The sequence below is a fragment of the Bos grunniens genome, chromosome 6 (genome assembly GCF_055505025.1).
Source record: "Bos grunniens cultivar Pamir isolate PY7600 chromosome 6, Bosgru_T2T1.0, whole genome shotgun sequence".
NCBI lineage: Eukaryota > Metazoa > Chordata > Mammalia > Artiodactyla > Bovidae > Bos > Bos grunniens.
Genome location: NC_141170.1, coordinates 1,908,140 through 1,924,928, shown reverse-complemented (window position 1 = coordinate 1,924,928; position 16,789 = coordinate 1,908,140). Strand labels below are relative to the sequence as shown.

General features: G+C 42.4%; 1 protein-coding gene across 28 annotated transcripts in view; it reads right to left on the bottom strand.

The window, feature by feature from the left end:
• Window positions 1-13,318, bottom strand: part of ADD1 (adducin 1) — a 91,242-nt gene extending 77,924 nt beyond the window's left edge. For 12 of the 28 annotated variants that reach the window (XM_086404585.1, XM_086404564.1, XM_086404590.1 and 9 more), the window contains exon 1: window positions 13,231-13,318. The gene's annotated coding sequence lies outside the window, so the exon portion shown is untranslated. Of the gene's footprint in view, window positions 1-12,021; window positions 12,075-12,295; window positions 12,367-12,797 lie in introns of those variants that run through there. The other 16 variants (XM_086404565.1, XM_086404577.1, XM_086404591.1 and 13 more) reach the window with 5 other exon arrangements.
• Between the last annotated feature and the right edge of the window lie 3,471 nt (window positions 13,319-16,789).

Below are 16,789 nucleotides of genomic sequence, written 5' to 3'. Positions count from 1 at the left end.
ACTTTCTGCCATAAGGGTGGTGTCACCTGTGTATCTGAGGTTGTTGATATTTCTCCCTGCAATCTTTTTTTTTTTTTAGCTTTATAATAGTCTGTTTTAATATAAACAATTGTTGGAATCAATCAATGTCCACTTCAGGAAGCTTCTTGCCTGAACCCGAAGGCACAGCTTTGTCTGTACCCTGCTCAGCAGCCTGAGGCCCCGGGTTGTCTCCTTGTCCATCCCCGCAATCTTGATTCCAACTTGTGCTTCACCCAGCCCAGCATTTTGAATGATGTACTCTGCATATAAGTTAAATAAGCAGAGTGACAATATACAGCCTTGACATACTCCTTTCCCAATTTGGAACCAGTCGGTTGTTCCATCTCCTCTTCTAACTGTTGCTTCTTGACCTGCATACAGATTTCTCAGGAGGCAGGTCAGGTGGTCTGGTATTTCCGTCTCTTTAAGAACTTTTCACAGTTTGTTGTGATCTACACAGTCAAAGGCTTTGGTGTAATCAATAAAGCAGATGTTTTTCTGGAATAATCTTGCTTTTTCTATGACCCAGCAGATGTTGGCAATTTGATCTCTGGTTCCTCTGCCTTTTCTAAATCCAGCTTAAACCTCATAATAATTGTAAGACAGGTACCATGATGTTACACATACACACTTTCTTATGTGGGGAATACAAGCAGTTGGTGGGTGTACAAACTGGTACAGCTCCTTAGGAGGGTAATTTGGAGACAGCTATGCAAATTAAAGGGAGTCTTTTGGACAGCAAAGAGATCAAACCAGTGAATCCTAAGGGAAATCAACCCTGAATACTCCTTAGAAGGACTAATGCTGAAGATGAAGCTCCAGTATTTTGGTCATCTGATGAGAACAGCTGACTCACTGCAAAAGTCCCTAATGCTGGGAAAGATTGAGAACAGGAGAAGAGGGCATCAGAGAATGAGATGGCTGAATGGCATCATCAGTGCAATGCACATGAACTTGGGCAAACTTTGGAGATGGTGAGGGACAGAGGACTCACATGCTATAGCTCATGGGGTGGCAAAGAGTCAGACACGACTGGGCGACTGAACAACATGCAAACCATCCTTGGGCCGAGCAGTTTCATTTCCGAGTCGATATCTACACATATACTTCACAGTGCCCAAAGACACGGAATACTAACCTTAGAAAGCTTATAACAGTAAAAATCTGGAAATAAATACCTATCAATACAGCAGTGATTACATAAATTATATAAGTAAAAGAAAAAACCTGAGCCTATTAAAAAGAATGATATAGATTTGTGTGCTGCTATTGAGCATTTGCCAAGATGTATTAAAGAGAAACAAAATCAGTATAGTTATGTATAACAATTTTAACAATTTATTTTTTAAAGGAGGTAGGTACAGACCACTACTCCATCTGTGTGCTCTTGGGCAAGTTTCTTAACTTGCCTCATGGCTTCCTCGTCTGCAAAATGGTACAATAATCCTCCCCACAGAGTGCACAATAAAAATTACCTGTGGCTATGGCTATAACTTAATAATTATTTAATAATGATACTACCACTACTAATTTTGTCATGATTAGATGGGCTCCACCAAAAAAAATTTACTTCATATCTGCACTACGCAGTGCCAGGCACTAGGCATGTATACGGGGCACTGGCAACAGCACCTGCCCTGCTCCCTCATCTAGTTCACAGCCCATAAGGGCTCTCTTTTCCCAGATGTCTAGCCTACATTACCTGCCCCCACCAACCGGCAACCAGAAACCGTGGACAGTAAGATGGGTCTCCACTGCCCAAACGCTCTCCCCCAGATGCACACAGATTCCATCTCTAACCAAATGCCACCTCCTCAGAGAAGCCTCCCTCACTCTCCCATCTACAACAGACCCTGCTGCCATCATCCTCCGTCCCCTGTTCTGCTTCTGTGCTCTTCACAGCAGTTATTACTACCGACAGTCGACCTTTATTACTTCATCTCTCACTCTAGAACCGAGGCTCCCAAGACAGGGACATGCATCTTACCCCCTTGCTCTGTTCATCGTGCCTATAGCAGTCCCCAGCACAAAACAGGTGCTCAATAACTATGCGTGAAGAAACGGGATCCAAGTTAAAGAACGCTACAGGATGGAAAATATCCTTGCAAAATAACATTTTAAAGATTACTGTTGTCACTTTATCCTGGCAGAGTAGGTTTTCAAGATACTGTTCACTTAAAATTTAAGTGTCCTCCAGACTCCACTCCTACTGCATTTAAAAATGCTATTTTTTTCCCATGTAGGAAAAATGCTATTTTTTTCTTATGTATATTTTAAATTAATATAAAATCATATCAAATTATGCTCAACACTTTTAAGCTAACAGATATCAAAAACAATGTTATACATTAGGCACAACAATTGTTTAAAAAGGTACTTTTGGAATAAAGCTCAAAAGACAAATGAAATAAAACCTGCTTCCCTTCACTCCTTCCAACTCAAGCCTCCTGTACGTAGAAGGTTAGAACAAGCATGAACTATTAAACAGCTCTGTTAAAGTTTAATATTATGCTATGTCAAAGTTCCTAAATATTTTAAATATTTGAAAGAGCCATGTGACAGCTAGTAAGCACTGAACAAACTGAGCAGGTATCAGCATATTTAATCTGCTACTTAACCCAGTCTCAGATTCAGCTTTTAAAACCTCAGACTAAAGGAAATTCAAAAAAGGACAGCCCTCTACTTACCAAAATAACTTGCCAAAGTATAGGGGAAAATAAAAACAAAATGTTCTATCAGATTCACAGGTAAAGCAGGTAAAATTTTGCTGTTACTGTTGCTTCAGTGACTTTCCATTCTCAAGGAGGCTAAGTGAAGTTGCTCAGTTGTGCCAGACCCTCTGCGAGCCCATGGACTGTAGCCTGCCAGGCTACTCCATCCATGGGATTTTCCAGGCAAGAGCACTGGAGTGAGCTGCCATTTCCTTCTCCACAGTAGGCTAGGAGTTTATGTAAAAGAAAATGTTGCCATTCACCATCTACAACATAGTAAAATTTTAAAGTCCTACTGCTAACAAAATAGAGCAAACAAGGCTTAAGAATGTTTATAGGAAGAAATAATGATTCAGAACCCAACAATGCAAAATTCACAACATCTGCAATCCAATAAAAAATTACCCAACAAGCAAAGCAGCAGAAAAACAAGATCCATATTGGAGATATAAATCAATCAAACTAACCGAGAACTGAAAGTCAAGTTAAAATTAGTGGACAAGGTCACTAAAACAGTTAGTACAACTATATTACATACATTCAAAACCTCAAGTAGAAAGATGGAAGATATAAAAATGACACAAATCGAAATTCTAAAGATGAAAGCTACACCCTATAAGATGAACATTTACACTGAACAAGATTAATGGTAGATTAAACACTGTACAAGAGTAGTGAATTTGAAGACAAAGCAATTAAAAAAAAAAAAGGCAAAGGAAAAAGACAACCAAATAAATGAACAGAGCATTCCTCAGCTGTTGGTCAACTTTAAATAGTCCAACATGAATGGAACTGGAGTTCTCAAAGACAACATCGAGAAGCAAATATACATGAAAAGATAATGACCAAAATTTTCTCAAGTTTGATGAACAAACCCACAGATCTATAAATCTGGATCTATAAATTTGGTTCTATAAACCCAGAGATCCAAGAAAGCTGGTCAATGAACCCCAAGCACAAGAAACATGAAAAAAAAAAAAAGAAAAACCCACTGAATTCAAAAGCACATCAAGGGACTCTCCTGGTAGTCCAGTGGCTAAGGTTTCTTGCTCCCAAGGCAGGAGGCCCGGGTTCAACTTCTAGTCAGGGAACTAGATCCCACATGCCACAACCAAAGATCCTGCATGCCACAACTAAGAACTGGTATGGTCAAATAAAGAAAGAAATTAAAGAAATAATTGAAATTAAACTGTTTTAATCAAAATCAAATTGCCAACATCCGCTGGATCATGGGAAAAGCAAGAGAGTTTCAGAAAAACATCTATTTCTGCTTTACTGACTATGCCAAAGCCTTTGACTGTGTGGATCACAATAAACTGGAAAATTCTGAAAGAGATGGGAATACCAGACCACCTGACCGGCCTCTTGAGAAACCTATAGCAGGTCAGGAAGCAACAGTTAGAACTGGACATGGAACAACAGACTGGTTCCAGATAGGAAAAGGAGTACATCAAGGCTGTATATTGTCACCCGCTTATTTAACTTATATGCAGAGTACATCATGAGAAACGCTGGGCTGGAAGAAGCACAAGCTGGAATCAAGACTGCCTGGAGAAATATCAATCACCTCAGATATGCAGATGACACCACCCTTATGGCAGAAAGTGAAGAGGAACTACAAAGCCTCTTGATGAAGGTCAAAGAGGAGAGTGAAAAAGTTGGCTTAAAACTCAACATTCAGAAAACTAAGATCATGGCATCTGGTCCCATCACTTCATGGGAAATAGATGGGGAAACAGTGGAAACAGTGTCAGACTTTATTTTTGGGGGCTCCGAAATCACTATAGATGGTGATTGTAGCCATGAAATTAAAAGACGCTTACTCCTTGGAAGGAAAGTTATGACCAACCTAGATAGCATATTGCAAAGCAAAGACATTAGTTTGCCAACAAAGTTCCATCTAGTCAAGGCTATGGTTTTTCCAGTGGTCGTGTATGGATGTGAGAGTTGGACTGTGAAGAAAGCTGAGCGCCGAAGAATTGATGTTTTTGAACTGTGGTGTTGGAGAAGACTCTTGAGAGTCCCCTGGACTGCAAGGAGATCCAACCAGTCCATTCTGAAGGAGATCAGCCCTGGGATTTCTTTGGAAGGAATGATGCTAAAGCTGAAACTCCAGTACTTTGGCCATCTCATGTGAAGAGTTGACTCACTGGAAAAGACTCTGATGCTGGGAGGGATTGGGGGCAGGAGGAGAAGGGGACGACAGAGGATGAGATGGCTGAATGGCATCACTGACTTGATGGACGTGAGTCTGAGTGAACTCCGGGAGTTGGTGATGGACAGGGAGGCCTGGCGTGCTGCGGTTCGTGGGGTCGCAAAGAGTCGGACACAACTGAGCAACTGAACTGAACGTCTCATTTGTCCAGATGAGCTACAATATGTACAGCATAGCTTTTTCAGCACAATCTTTCACACCCAAAGGCATGAGATAAGTAATAGATGGGGGTGCATTTAAGAGGAGTTAATGCACCATTAGTAATGATTCCTCTCTCGTTTTTGCCCTCAAGTATATTCTAAATACGTGATAATAACACACTTAAGCAGCACCTATAGCTTACAAAGTACTTTTTAATTTAATCATCATACCAATTCTTTTTTTTTTTAATATTTATTTTTATTTATTGGCTGCATTGGGTTGTGGTACACAGGCTCTCCACTTGCACCTCCAGAGCATGCAGGCTTAGTTACTATGCGGCATGTGGGATCTTAGTTCCCTGACCAGGAATTGAACTCATGTCCCCTGAACTGCAAGGTGGACTCTTAACCTGTGGACCACCAGGGAAGTCCCAAATCATCATACCAATTCTTTGACGTACTTACGGAGGGCATTACCATACCCACTGTACAAATGAGGAAACTGAAGTTCAAAAAAGGGAAGTGATGTGTCCAAGGATGTGAGGTGGAGAAAGTGATGGAGGTGAGGGTAGAAAAGGAGCTTTGCCATTTCCTGGGTTCTTCCTCTGGGCCAGGTACAATGCTAGCTTAAGATTAACCTAGCAAAACTTGCAGCCAACAGGGAGGGACCTAGAAATGATCATACTAAGTAAGGTTAAGACAGAAAGACAAATACCATATATCACTTATATGCAAAATCTAAGAAGATAATAATAATGAACTTATTTACAAAAAAGAAACAGATTCACAGACTTCAAAAACAAACTTACAGTTACCAAAAGGGAACGGGGGGAGATAAGTTTGGAGTTTGGGATTAACATATACACACTACCATATATGAAATTATCAGCAAGGACCTACAGTATGACATAGAGAACTCTACTGAATATTCTGCATTAACCTATATCGGAAAAGAATCTGGAAAAAAAAGGATATATGTACAACAATCATTTTCCTGTACACCTGAAACTAACGCAACATTGTAAATCAACTATACTCCAAAATAAAATAAAAATTAAATGCAATGAAAGACCTATTTAGTGAAGAAAGTTAAACAACTAGGTATAATCAGGTCTTTCTAACTCCAAGTAGTGCTCACTATTAAACCACAGCTGAAATGTATTATCTAAAGGACAAACATTCATTGTGGGTTAGAACTAGAATAATGAAGCTGAAACTTCTACTCAAAGAAAAGTAAAGCAGATTTCCTGAACAATGGGGAGTCTTTATTTCATTTACTATAATGGATAAAGCCCACAACGGTAGCCCTGCAGCCAATATCACGTGGCATCTCAGGACAGTGCTTCTCCTCCGTAGTTCCTTACTGCAGACCAAAGCAGGAAGCAACAAAACAAAGTCCACTGGCAAACAAAACAAATAAGGGCAGAAGGCAGATGTCTAACTTGGTCTAACAAAAAAATTTAAACTCCCGGCAGAAATCAGCAAATGATGCTCCACCTGAAGCCAAGTCCAGCCCACTGCCTATTTTTATAAGGACCACAAGCTTTGATTTTTAAAGGCTAGAAAAAATAATATACGATGGACATGAAAATCAATTCAAATGTCAGCATCCATAAATAAGGTTTTATGGGACAGCAGTATCACATACAAATGACCTATGGCTGCTTTCACGCAACAGCAAAGCTGAATAGTTTAGCTGCAACAGAGACCATATAGCTCTCAAAGCCTAAGGAAAGGCCTGGCGGCTTGGCTGGTAAGGACTCTGCCTGCAGCGCAGGAGACCTGGGTCCCATCCCTGGATCAGGAAGATCCCCTGGAGAAGGGAATGGCGAACACTCCAGTATTCTTCCCTGGAGAATCTCTTGGACAGAGGAGCCTGGTGGGAGCTCAAGTCCATGGGGTTAAAGAGAGTCGCACACGGCTGAGCGACTAACACTCAAAGCCTAAAATATTTATTATCTGGCCCTTTACAAAAAGTCTGTCAACTTCTGCTTTGAGGGAACAGATGAGCCTTTAATAATTTGCCATGAACTTTATTTCCCACAGCTAAGCTTCTAAAAAATTAACTGAAGATCACTAATGCAACAAATATTTCTTAAGGACCTGCTCTATTCCAGGCACTGTGCTGGCCTCAGGAACAGGAATAAACAAGGCAGAGCCTCTGCCCTCACAGGGAAGACGGGAGCCCACAGTCATAACGAAGCGACTGAAGCGACAGGACTGAGGCAGTGCGCACAAGGCAGGCAGCACAGCCTGGTGCTGCAGAGCCTGTCTGCTGCAGAGTCAGACATCCTTGGTTTGAATCCCAGCTCCACCACCTCCTATGTGACCTTGGCAATCACTTAAACTTTCTTGGTTTTCCCATCTGATGAGATGAAAATAGTATCCACTCAATAGGATTGTTTTAAGGATTAAATTAGATAATATTGGGCTAGCAAAAAAAAAAAAAAATACAGGTTTTTCCATAACATCTTACGGAAACACCTAAACAAACTTTTTGGCTCCCACACATAAAAAGTACAATGGCTAGCACACAGTATTTAAAAAGATAAAAATGTAAGCTTATAAACTGGATTTAGAAAACCTGTGTTGCCACTTAAAAGCATATCCCTATTTTGAATAGTCATTTAAACAGAGGGAGTGACAGATATTGAAGGAAAGTCCAAAGGCATTTAACCACAATGTATGCACTCAATATGGACTGTAACCCCACCTTCACAAGCTCAGTAAAAAAATAATAATAAGAGCTAGACAGGTTCTAGAAGGCCACGTAAATGCAGCAAAAATGGGCAAGTGGAAGAACGTAAAAAAGTGAGCTGGGTGATCATCCTAAGAAATCTGGGGGAGCTCTCCGACTCGGTGGTTAGGACTCAGTGCTCTCACTGCCAGGGACCGGGGTTCAACCCTTGGTCAGGATCATTCCCCCAAGCCATAGGGCCACAGACAGAAAAAAAAGAAGAAATTTGGATTTTGTTCTAAGTATAAAGGGAAGTCATTGGATTGATTTGTTTGTAAAATTGCTTAATTTATTCTGAGTACATAATCCAATTACATGAATCAAAACTCAAAAAGTTTATTTATGAGGTAATCCAGTAAAATGTAAGGCTTCTTCCCACTTCTATCCCACAGCCACATTGTTACCTAAAGGCAACTGTTAATACTTTACCGGTCTTTGAGCAGTTTTAGCCAGGCAGACCACGATCTAATTTCCATTGTATGTAAATCACTCTGGCTGCCAGGTGGAGATAAAGTAGAAAGGACGGACCTCGGGGGACCAGCTGCACGCTGCTGTGGTAGTCCAAGAGAGCAATGACAGCCAGTGGGCCCCAGGTGCTAACAGTGGTGATGGGACAGAAGGACTGATGCAGGACGTATTCTGAAGGTAGAACTGAAAAAACTGACGTCACCAGACAGCATTAATGACTACAGCTGTAAGCACTGGTTTTCACACACTGAAGTCTGCGGGTCTAGTATTTTAGACTTTAATGGCTAAATACTCAAGAGTTCAGTGATTATGAAGACAGGTAATACATGAGAGAATAGATAACAGAAAAAGATTACTAAAACATGATATTTACAATATTGGATTAATATTGTGTCAATATGAATTAGATGATTTTATGTTAGAAATGACATTTTTGAAGCCAACTCCAAACTGTATTATTGCAGTTGAGGGACTGAAATAGCAACTATTAAAAAACAAAAAAAAAAAAAAGTAAAAGTATAACATCAGTATTGGCTAACTACCACATGCGAGAAGGCTGAAGTCTTCTCAACAGAACAGAATTCAAGAGTATGACATCACACTTATGTGAAGTACTTCTTACCATTCTGATCACTTCAAATGCATCAGAAAAATTTCACCAAGTTACAGTATAAGTGAAAAAAATAGCCATTAATTGACAAGAACATTCATTAAAAAGCAGTCATATCTTCCTGAATAAGTATGGCACACCATATACAGGAGCACAATGCAACTGAAAGGAATGAGAAATACGTCTATACTAGAGTCTGGCGCAGATGCCACAGGTTAAGTGGGGAAAAAAGCCTAATGGCATCAGGGAAGCGCAAATCAAAACTACAAGCGACCACCTCATGCCCATCAGGACGGCCACTGTGGCCACTATCAAGAAAAGGAAACAAATGTTCCCAAGGATGTGACAAAATTGGGAGTCCTTTTGCTCTACTGGTGGGAATGTATCAATAAAATGGTACGGCCATTGTGGAAAACAGTACAATGGTTACTCAAAATTTTTTAAACAGAATTACCATCTGATTCAGCAATTCCATTCCTGAGTACAGACGCAAAGAACTGAAAGTAGGGTCTCAAGGAGGTATTTGTACATTCATGTTCATAGCAGCAGTATTCACAATTGCTGATTTATGGAAGCAAAACAAATATTTGCAGAGGGATGAATGAATAAACAAGTGTGGTATTTACATACAATGGAATGTTACTCAGCCTTAAAAAAGAAGAAAATTCTGATACTTTCTATAACATGCATGAATCCTGAGAACACTATAAGTGAAATTAGGTCAGACAGAAAGACAAATACCACATGATTCCACTTATACATGGAACCTCAAAAGAAGACAAAAAGCAATTCCTTAGCCAGTATTTTATAATAACTATAAATGGAGTATAACCAATATTCCAACAATTATTAAATAATAATTTAAAAATTATTTATCACTACACTGTATACCTGTAACTTACATGGTATTTCTTCAATTTGAAAAAAAAAAAGAAAAAGAAAAAGCAATTCCTAAACATTGAATACAAAATAAAAAACAAAAGAACACTACACATCCAGTGGTAGCAAAATCATGCAGTAACTACTACTCTAAGCAATTTTAAAACACAGTAATTTGACCGACTACGTATTCCAAATAAGAATACAAAAAACCCTCTTAAACACCTTTTATTAGTTGGTGGTAGTGTTCATATTATTCTTCTGATACTGAAATACAGTGCATGATAAAACAATGAGTAATTAGAGTCAAGACGTTTGTCTTAGAAGAAAAGAGACACATATAAGATTAAAAAGGTTAAACAGAATTCTGTCATCTTGCTTTACAACTAAAAGTGTCAGTAATCCGCCATGTGTGCACTGAAAAGACCTACAAACAATGATCAACTTAGCAGCAAGAAACAACTCGACGGCACAGACTGTAATTACTAAATATTATTTATTCATTAAAAAAAATCAAGGCCGCTTGGAAAAATGATGATTCCAGGGCTGGGACAAAAAATGTACAACATGAGCCTGGTGTGGTTTGTCATACCAGAAAAAAGAGCAATCAAAGACTTGTGTCTAAAGGATTTAGGAGCCAATTTGAACAGATTTCTATTACACAATGATGGAACAATTTGAGTCTCAATAAGGATCTACGATGAACTGAACCATATAAATACGTTTAAATCCATGAATTCACAACGACACAAATACATATACACAACTCACTGGCTACTTTCGGAGGATGCCAACTCATTATTTTGAAAACTAATATAAAATGTAGCAGGCTTTAGCATTTATCCTGCCTTTCCTAATAGAGTTACAATTCAAGGTAACCAAATAATGAAGGAAGGGAAATTGCTCTTTATAGAAATACTCCAGCTAATAAATGATGAAGTTATATAATTAAAATAGCAACATTTTTAATACCTAATGAAAGAATGACTCTAAACATTGAGCATTAAGGGATCCAAACATGAAGAAAGACTACTTGCAGCAATACTGATTGACCTAAAGATTATCATACTAAGTGCAGCAAGACAAGGAAAGACATTGTATATCACTTCCGCGAAATCTAAAAAATTATACAAATGAACTTATTTACAAAACAGACTCACAGACTAAACAAATTTATAGCTGCCAAAGGGGAAAGAGGGGGCAGAATAAATTGGAGATTTGGGATTAACAGATACACATTACTATATAAAAAACAGATTTAAAAGTACCTACCATATAGCACAAGGAACTATATTCAATATCTTCTAATAACTTATAATGGAAAGAAGCTGAAGAGAATATGTATTTGATATACACATGATATATATACCTGAAACACTATAAATCATCTATACTTCAATTTAAAAGACTACTAATCCTTATCTGTTACTAACCTATAAAGTCTTCTTGCCAAAAATAAATCAAACCTGAATCTGATAATGCCTTTAGCTCTAACTAAATTACATTATGTTTACAGCAAATACTATGTAGATAAACTACAGAACAGAATAAAATCCAGACTGGGAGTAATTCCACAGGACAAACCGACAATTTCAGCAACAAATAAATCACAAGCGACAACAAAAGATGGAGGAGGAGCCTATAGATTAAAACATGTCACAATGTACGCATTTGGATCCTGATTCAAACTGTTAAAAATCAAGAAAATATTCATACAGAAATATTTAACAGCTAAAATCATATGACATCTTGAGTATGAGGATACAGGTAAAGCAAAATTAGCCATGAGTGAAGTAACTACTGAAGCTAGATGAGGGTAGAGAGGTTTATTATACTAGTCTCTCTACATGTGGTGGGAAGAATTAAACATGTAAAAATAAATAAATAAGTCCAATTTAATCTCTAAGTTTCATATAATAAAATGTCTTTTTGATATTAGCTCTCAAACTGTTAAAAATTATGACAATCAAGAAAATGTTAAACCGGTTGGATACCTGATTATTTTTTTTTAATTTTTTTAAAGTATCTTTTAAAGCACTTCAGTATTTACTGATTCAATACAAGGACAACTTGAAAGAACTAACTAAAGACTAATAATCATCTAAAGAAACACCTTTTATAGCAAAATCAATAACAACTGAATACCAAACACAACCTTACCAATATCAGACAACATCAAAGAGTTAAAGGAAAAAATGGCTAGCTGTATAAATTATATTTTAGAGAGGAAACTATCCCACCTTTTGAAGACTGGGTAGAATTTAGCTTCACGTCTTTCGGTAAGCCTCTGTAACTGAAACCACACAAGTAATTTGTCCTGCTGTAAACCACATCAAAACTCTGAAAAACAGTTGGGACTGCCAAAACCACTCACTTCCTTAAAAAACAACTTTACCATTCTAGTGTAACCCACAATCAGAATACCAAGATTCTGGATTTAAATAACTAATTTACACGTGGGCTGGCACCTGCCCGCTAACTAAAGACCCCAGCTGTACAATCCCACCCTCATACAATTCATATTTGCCTGGGGTGCCCTCCCCTCTATGGCGCTCATCGACTCCAGCTTCACTGGGCGCCTTCACTGATGTGTTTAAGACGACAGAGTAGACCTTTCAACAGCTTATTTCCTATCATTAAGAAGTAACATTTTTCACCCGCAAAAAAAAAAAAAATCCTTCTGTAACAATTTACGAGCAGCATTGCATACAACGCTCAGCTATGTTTTTGGCCCGTGCGGATATGACAAATTGCTTTCTGTCATTTAGGCATAAAATCATGTGGTCACACCACTGCTGGCAGTTTCAGGTTAACCAAAAAAATACTTATTTTAAGGTAAGAATGCATGAAGTGAACGCAAAAGCTTACGAAATCTCCTGACCATGAATTACTCGAGCAAAAATACAACGGTTAACAGGCAAGAGACCCTCTGACACTGCCCGAGACGAAAAAGAAAGAGAGGGCGAGGAGGAGCAACAGTCCCTTCCCTAATCAAGTTGCAGGACAGCCCTATTACCGTCCGCAGGCAGATGCGGCTTCTCTCTCACGGCAGAAGCTGTCGTTTTCTTAAAAAAAAAAAAAAAGAGCAGACAGCTGGCACGATCCGGATGCCCGCGCCTGCCTGCGTCTGTGCACGAACCCTGGAGCCGTTGGCACCGCGGGGCCACGGGCCGGGCCACCGTCCAGCCCGCGCCCTCCTTCTCCACAGGGACCCCCGAAGCCCATCACCCAGCCCACCGACAAGCTGTCCAGCCGTCTCCACAGACCAGCCCCTGGGGCCAAGGGTCTGCAGGATAGAGGCACCCCCCACCCCGCCTCCGCCCTTCAAGGCCGACGGCCGAAAGGCGGGGACCCCTCCCAAGGCGGCCCCCGCCCTCCGTGCCGCAGCCGAAGGCCCGCCGCTCTGCCTGCAGCCCCGAGGCCCCCGCCGCGCTGCGCACCAGCCTCACCTCAGAGGCGAATGGCGGGCAGCGCGAAGGCTCCTAGGTCCCAGTGCGACAGCCGCCCGTCCGCTCCGGCGACTCCGGCTCCGGCTCCGCCCCCTGTCCGCCGCGCGAACCCCGGCCCGCAGCCCCGGCCCGCCCGGCCTCCCGCCCCCTCAGCCCTCCTCACAGCCCCAGCCGCCCGAGCTGGGTGCGGCCTGCGGCGCCGCAGCCCATCAACGCGCCACCCCATAGGCCCAGCCCTTGCCGCACCTCCCAGCAACCCATGCTGCTATTGGCTGGGCGCGGGCGGCGCCGCGGGGCGGGGCCGAGGTGGCGAGGGGCGGGGCCTGAGCGGGCGGGGTTGCCGCCTGTTGGCAGAGTCGGACTTAGGCCGCCCAGCCCCAGCCTGGACCGGGCGGGGTCCAGCGCGTGGGGACGGTCGCTCGCAGGCCCACATGCCTCGTCGCTGAAACAGGTCGGGCCGGCGTGCCTGTGGCGCCTGCTCACCCGAAGCCGCTCGGCCACTCATTCATTGTCGATGGTGAGGCTCTTGGAAGCCTCATTCATTTGTCGTTGGTCAGGCTCTTGGACGGAGAAGGCAATGGCACCCCACTCCAGTACTCTTGCCTGGAAAATCCCATGGATGGAGGAGCCTGGTGGGCTGCAGTCCATGGGGTCGCGGAGAGTCAGACACGACTGAGCGACTTCACTTTCACTTTTCACTTTCACGCATTGGAGAAGGAAATGGCAACCCACTCCAGTGTTCTTGCCTGGAGAATCCCAGGGACGGGGGAGCCTGTTGGGCTGCCGTCTATGGGGTCGCACAGAGTCGGACACGACTGAAGTGACTTCACTTCACTTAGGCTCTTGGAGGGCAGGTTTGCAGGAAGCGCAGGAGCTCGATCCAAAGGATCCGTCCCAGGCCCTTCTCGGCCTAAGGCCCCAGGCCTCTCCCTGCCCGACTCGCCCACTCTTCCAGTGGACGGACTCTACCCCTGTGCCCAGTCTGTGCTCCTGTGCCCAGAGTTTGGGGCTGGGCTGGCAGCCAGGGTGGGGCCAAGACAGCGAGACCTGTGGATCCGGATAAGGCTCTGTCGATGCGGCCACTGCCTGATGCCCGGAGCCTGGCGTGCTGATGCTGGATGAGCGAGAGCACCAGGGACCTTCGCAGAACCAGGGCATCGGTGAGACCAGGCCATCTGCCAGTGACCTGGAGGCACCTCCCCAAACTGCCCCTCCTGTTGGTCTTATGGGAGTCCTCAGAAGACGCAGGAGCCATATGGCCAGCTCCCTTTATGCCCATAGAAAGTTGAGGCCCAGAGCTGGGCAGTGAAGGAATAGTGTGGAATCCAGGCCTGCCCTCCCAGCAGGGTCCTCCTTGGCCTGACCTGCAGAAGGGTCGGGGACACTCTCCGTGGATAAGAGACAGAGACCTCTGATCTCCTGGATGTGGACTTGTCTCAAGACAAGACTCAGAATTCTGCATCACTCACTTTGTTTTCCTTTCACCCAACAAAGAGCCTGGCCCACAGGAGATGTCAGTGGGGGCTTGCTGAAGGGAGGGGAGTAGATGACCACTGAGCACGTTAAGTGCTGACACAGAAGATACGAAAAAGACCCAGGTCAAACCAAGGTGAAAACTATAAGGTGAGGCGCAGCAACATGGCTTGATAAGCACAGGGACCGGACTCCCAGAGGAGAGGGCGAGTTGCGAAGAACAGTCTGGAATGCGTGGTGGGAAAGGGAGTATCAGTGTGGCTTTGAGGCCAACTGCAGCAGTGGGGGCCACACAGTTTATCCCTCTATCCATCGTCCGGAAGTTCTCCCAGGTACATGGACCAGTGAAAACACTGAAGAGTCCATGTCTCAATGGACTGAACTGAATGTGAGAAACATTAAGTGGATCTGAGCTCTTCAAGGGGTGGACTTAGTCGCCATTGGTGCCCAGCCCACATCCCTGTTCTGGGTGGGTGCTCCAAGTGGTCCACTCTCCAGGCGCTGTGAGTGTGAGCTGCTAATTGCCACGGACCCCCTTTCTCCAGAGTGCTGCCTCGCCCAGGAGGTTATCTCCCTACCTGAACAATACCTGGCTGACCTGGGGTACAAAAGGCTGGTCCCTTCAAAGCAAAACCAACTATGTAGAACAGTCATACTCCAGATTCCCTTGCTGCTGCTGCTGCGGCTAAGTCGCTTCAGTCGTGTCCGACTCTGTGAGACCCCATAGACGGCATCCCCGTCCCTGGGATTCTCCAGGCAAGAACACTGAAGTGGGTCCAGATTCCCTTAGGTCCAGGTTAAAGCTACCCTCCAGCTGAACCACCTCTTCCCCTTGTTTTTCCCTTTGCACTATGCTAATTCCCCCATTCAGCTTATCCTGAGAACATTCCCTCAATAAATCACTTGCACAAGATTCCTCTTCAAAGTTTTGCTTCTGAAGAACCCAATCTTAAGAAAACTGCATATAAGAAACACTATCTACACGTTAACACCAAAAAAATATACAACCCAATTAAGGAATGGGCAAGAGACTTGAATAGACATTTCTCCAAAGATAAGCACATGAAAAGATGCGCAACATCATTAAGCATTAAAAAATTGCAAATCAAAACCACCATGAGATACCATTTAACATCCATTAGGATTGCCATTTTATTTTAAAAAAAGAAAGTAAGTATTGACAAGGAGTGGAGAAATTGGAATGCTTGTGCATTGCTGGTGGAAATGTAAAATGGTGCAATCAGTGGGGAAAATGGTGTGGTGGTTCTTCAAAAAGTTAAAGAATTACCATATGCCATAGCAATTCCACTTCGTGGTATATATGAGACTAACATTTGTACATGCATGTTCATAGCAGCATTATTAACCATAAACAAAAGGAGGAAGCAATTTAAGTGTCTTTGATAGACTGATAAACAAAATGTGGTCTGTCCATACAATGGAATAATATTCAGCCTTAAAAAGGAAATTCTGCCATCGGCTACAATATGAATCTTAAAAGACATAATGCTAAGTGAAACAAGTCAGTCACAAAAACACAAATTATGATTCCACTTGTATGAGGGCCCTGCCAGTGGCCAGTGAAAGTCAGTCACTTCCAACTCTGCGACCCCATGGAGTATACAGTCCGTGGAATTTTCTAGGCCAGAATACTGAAGTGCAGGACTTGAGTAGTCAAATTCTTAAGACAGAAAGCAGACAGTGTTGCCAGGGGCAACACTGGAAGGGGAAATGGGAAGGGAGGAGGGGGAAAGGGGAGTTCCTATTTAACACATAGAGAGTTTCAGTCTTACAGGATGAAAGGAGTTCAGTGGATGGATGGTGGTGACGATTCACAATGTGAATGTACTGAATGCCATGGAACTGTATGCTTTAAATGGTTAAAATGGTAAACTTACGTACATTTTATCATCATAAAAAGTTTAAATGCTATTAAAGTACACTTTGCTTTTCCAGAAAAAAAAGAATAAGGGAGGTATTGTGTATCTTGTGAGTGATACTGTCTTTCGAGTGAAAATCGCTCACTCGTGTCCAACTCTTTGCAAACCCATGGACTATACAGTCCATGAAATTCTCCAGGCCAGAA